This window comes from Mesoplodon densirostris, chromosome 20, assembly GCF_025265405.1.
Source record: "Mesoplodon densirostris isolate mMesDen1 chromosome 20, mMesDen1 primary haplotype, whole genome shotgun sequence".
Lineage (NCBI taxonomy): Eukaryota > Metazoa > Chordata > Mammalia > Artiodactyla > Ziphiidae > Mesoplodon > Mesoplodon densirostris.
In genome coordinates, this window is record NC_082680.1 from 18,134,817 (window position 1) to 18,140,157 (window position 5,341).

Genomic DNA, 5,341 nt, shown 5'->3' on the forward strand with positions numbered 1-5,341 from the left:
TTGTCATTTTTATAAAACATAGAAAATTCCCCATTTTTATCATGTGTTCCCATTTTAAATGTTTGCCTTTGTTCTGTAATTTCCAAATGAAAGAGAAAATCCTTCTTAGGTTTGGAAATTATCAGCAATTTTAGTGCTCATAAAAAATATTTGAATTCATTTATTTCTTCACAACTAATATGCTTTTATTACATTGGGTAAAATGAATTATAAATGATTTTTAATAAGCAACTTTAAATGCCAAAGCCAAATATGTAGATATGCATTCTCTAATCTACTTTTAATGATTTTAAAATGAATTATCTAATTTTTATTTTATAGTACCTGTCTGAGAAAGAGACAAAGCCTAGAATTAAGCTAAAATGTAGAGACAATGAGGCTATGGTGTAATTATGTTTAAACATCTAGAGCAGTAACTAACATATATTAGTTTAATGAAGAAAGCAATTATATTAACAAAAATTCAATTCCTTGATACTGTACATTAATATTCCATTGATGGTCTGCAATTATGGATCAGTTAGAGTTTTTAGTAACACCCTTTTTGTTCAGGATCCTCATCCAAAATATCAAGCCACTGGGAGTTAACCAATGAAAGATTTACTAAACTCTGCTCTTCCATTCCTCCTATGTTCCAGGCATTATAGTAAGTTTTTTGCATATAGTTCCTCTAATCTTGAATTAATTCTAAGGGCCAGATAGAAGAGATGAAGCTCAGCTTTTGAATTATGCCTGAATCACACAAGTAATAAGGGCATATACAGATTTAAATGCAGGAGTATTTCCCTTTTTATACCCATAGGAATTTGCAATGATGTTCTCCTCTATTCTCTGATGTATATTTATACTTATTTCATCTCATTTTGACCCAGAAACTAGGCAAAGCAAGCAAAGCTATCTAAATCTCTAGCCCTGACTTATTATACAAAATAAAATTACAGATCACTCCATAATAGAATTGAGTGAATTTGATGAGTTTCAGAGGAAATCTTCATCAGAATATTCTGTATTAAAAATTCTCTATACCTTTGCTAAGACATTAACTATCCAATTTCAGACTAAGCCTAAAAATTTTAAATGACTTAATTTCATCATGACTCTCACCAGAAACACCAGACCTGTACTCCTAAGAGTGTTTCATGGCACCAAGTGCAAGATCCTTTAGAAGTTCCCACCTTGCCCCCCCAACTCCCATTCCTTCCGCCTCAGTCTTTTTGCCTATCATTAGCTTGCTGTTACAGGTAGCAGACCTTTCATGAATATCTCACCAATTGTTATTCAGTGACATGCTATTGTTCTGTTAACACAAAGTTGTGTGGTTAAGAAGTCCCTAAAAATTTTATCAGATATTTAAATGAGATGTGCATAACTCAATATAAAATATGGTTTCATTACCTACAGAGTAGTTGGAGTTTGTAGTCATGTGCAGGATATTTTTAAAGAAGCATTGTGTTCCCCTTCTTTACTCTCTGAGTTGCAAACTGAAAAAAAAAAAAAGAATTCTAATAAACCAAAACTTACCTATAAAATTAAACAGACCTGAATTAAGCATATTACATGTTCCTTATCTTGCATGGTAATCAGGTTTGTTTTCTGATTGGTGGGGAGACTTACAAACTATTTTGCAGACTTTGCAACACTAAAAAGGACAATTGCAGTAAAATTTTTCCAATTAAATAAGATTCTTGGAAATGCAAATTTGCTGAGTCAGAAGACTGCTTTCCTCAGCTCTGCTCATTCTTTAGAAATTACACATTTAACGCATAAAACAACACATAACAGCACTATTTTACTGTGAAAGAAAAAAAATTTGATAAAAATATACAGTGGTATGTATATAGATAAAAATGTGCTTTATGTGAAATACATATCTCTTATTAGACCAAGTATGGCTGAAAAATGTCATTTTTTTCACATTGTCAGACTGAGGTATTTTTGCATGTTGCCACATTGCAGCAATACAGTTCTGTACACGTATTTGATTTTGTTGTCTTTTTCTTACTATTTTGTCAGTGGTAAAATAAGCAACAAAACTTATCCATGTAAGTAACTTCAGCAGGCAATGATCTCATGTGCAGAATTCTAACAAGCAGTCTCATGAAATCAGAGATGTTACACACCTTTAGATAACATTATTTCCTGAATTTCAATTTTTTGTTGCTAGATTGGGTAAAATAATTTAAAATATTGCGTTCTTCGTGTAAACATGTTCACAATATTTTGTGGAAGAATGTGTTTTCCTAAGGTTATCAGAAAGAAAGATGGAGTACAGGAAAATTGTATGTCTCAGAATTTTTTTTTAAGTGGAAAATATTTAGGTTGTTAGCACATAGAATACAGATATAAATAACATATCACATATGATTGTTTATCCCTAATGATTTCCAAGTCCATCATATTAAAAATTTCTTTCTTTTTAATTTTAGAAATGTGACAATATCTAATTGCCTATTTTGCTTCTAGTAATGATGTAAAAGTCACAAAAGAACATCACCCATAGCCTAACATGAAAAACAAGCCAAATAATCTACAAAATCATTGTTTTTGTTTGTTTGTTTTACCAGCAAGACCTGAAGACTCGATGAAAGTTAATCAACTAAATTCTAGATAGTGACATCACTTTCTAGGAGATAAGAGAACTATGGTGGTGGAGCTTATCACCTCATCTCTGGTGGAGTAGTGGTAAGATGAGAAATTTACCATAGAAGGGGTAAAGGAACTGATAAATTATCATGAGCTTTTTATGGCTGTATATGAACTATTATAACAGATTAGGATGCTGATGAGCCATAGGCATCATGTGAGTCTGAACCTTGCTACCAATTTTTTCTCACAGATTTTCACTTGGTGCCTGGGGGTTCTTCACAAAAGACTGGGGTCAGAGCATGATAAATCCACTAAAGGCACTTCAGACTTTCAGCAACTGAAGGCTGGGATTGGCACAGGAAAACTGAGAAATTTTTCAAGATATGCTTGGCTTTCAACTCTGGAAAGCTAAAGGTGGGAAACCTGAGAGAAAATGCTCATAATTATCCTTAGTTGTCACAAAGTGTAAAGCATCTGTACTCCAAAGATGAGGCAGGGCAGAAGGCAGGAGTCAAGAGTAGGCCAAGAGCAGGACTGGAAGACAAAGAGCAGGACTCCAAAGAGCAGTATTCAAAAATTGGAAGCCTCTCTATGAAGGGAAGTTATCTTACAATTTCTAAAGCTGGGTCTTGGCTGTAAAGAGCAAATGGCTTATCAGAATAACACCAGTCCTTAGATACCAAACCCTACTGAAAAAAACATTTCTGATCTTACACTCAAAGCCAATGGGAAATTGTAACAAATAAAAATCATAACAAATAAAATTTCACTATAGATCTTACTGACTTAACTTATTGACTATAGCAGCTTATCAGTATAAGGAAGTATATCTTGCAGGTTTTGTTTTTGACATCACAACATAACAGTTTCTATTTTTATTTTGCACAAAATAACTAATGCCCCCCCAAAATACAATAAGAAAGAGCATTTAACCCAAAATCAGCAAGATAAATAGTCCATATAGATAAATACAGAGATGACTATAAAATTAGAAATATCAGAAAAGGTATTTAAAGTAACTATGATGAAATTTAAAATGTCAGAAAGGGTCTTTAAAATAACTGTGATAAAAATGCTAAAGTATTTGGTGGGATAGGTGGCCAACGTGTGTGAACCGATGGAAAATTTCAAAAAAAAGAAATAAACTACAAAAAGGAGAACCAAATGGATATATTAAATAAAATATAAGACAGAAAAAAGAATTCATTAGATAGATTTTACATCAGAGTAGAGGCAACAAAGGTAAAAATCAATGAACATGACAACAGATCAAAAGAAAGTATCCAAAGTGAAACAAAAACAGAAACAAGAGAGGGAAAAAGAAACAAAAGAAAAAAGGAGCTTCCCTGGTGGCGCAGTGGTTGAGAGTCCGCCTGCCGATGCAGGGGACATGGGTTTGTGCCTCGGTCGGGGAAGATCCCACATGCCATGGAGCGGCTGGGCCCGTGAGCCATGGCTGCTGAGCCTGCGCGTCCGGAGCCTGTGTTCCACAACGGGAGAGGCCACAACAGTGAGAGGCCCACGTACTGCAAAAAAAAAAAAAAAAAAAAAAAAAAGAAAAAGAAAAAGAAAAAAAGTAAAACAGAACAGCCAGTGTCTGTGGCAAAATATCAAATGGTAAAACACGTGTAACTGGGCATGAAGAAAGAAAATGAGAATGGGACAGGTAAAATATTTAAGAAGATAATGTCTGAGAGCTTTCCAAAATTATTGAATACTGTCAAATCACACATCTAAGAAACTGAGCAAATTCTCAAGGAGAATAAATAAAAAGAAAACTACAGCAAGACACATCATAGTCAAACTGCTGAAAAATCAAATAGTAATAAATCTTTAAGCAGCCAGAGGAAGATGTAACATACAGAAGAACAAAATTCAATACTGAACAGAGGAAAATGACAATTTTAGATGGACCAAAGCTGAAATAATTTATCTGTAACTGAAATACATAGCAACAAATTCTAAAAGAAATACTTTAAAATGAAGGAGAATAATACCAGACAGAACCTTAGATCTACTGGAAGAAATGAAGCGCTTTCTTTTAGAATGTGTATGTGTGTACACACACACACACACGTATATGTATATACATGCAAACATTTAGAACAGTAACAATAACAATGTATTTTGGAATTTGGGGCAAAAGTGCAGGTAAAATTATAGTAGAAGAGCACAGAGGATGAGAGAGGGATGGAAGAAATAATAAAGTTGTCAGCTTCTTACATTATGAGATAATAAAATATTGTTTAAAGGTAAACTATAATAACAAATGGCTAAGATAATCTCTAGAACAATCTGTAAAAAATTAACACAAAGAGGTGGAGCTAAAAAGCAAAAGAAGAAAAATTGGAATTTCAAAAATATTCAATTCACTGAAAAGAAGACAAAAAATAGGAGCAATGAAACAAAGGTGAAGTAGGATAAATAGAAAATAAGTAACAAATATTAGACTTAAGCCTGATCTTATCAGTAGTTATGTTACGTGGAAATGGACTAATGCCCCCCCCAATTAAAAGCCCAAGATTATCAGGGTGAAAAGTAAGAGCCAACTGTGTTTGGAATAAAAATAATTATATTTAGATATAGAGAAAGAACTATTTTAAAAGTAAAGCTGTGTGAAAATGTACGATGCAAGCACTAAGCAATGGCTGTATCAGAAGAAGTAGACTTCAAGGGGAAGAGTATTACCAGAGATTGAGAGAGATAATTTGTAATAATAGAAGAATCAATACTTCAAGGAAACATAGAAGTTTGA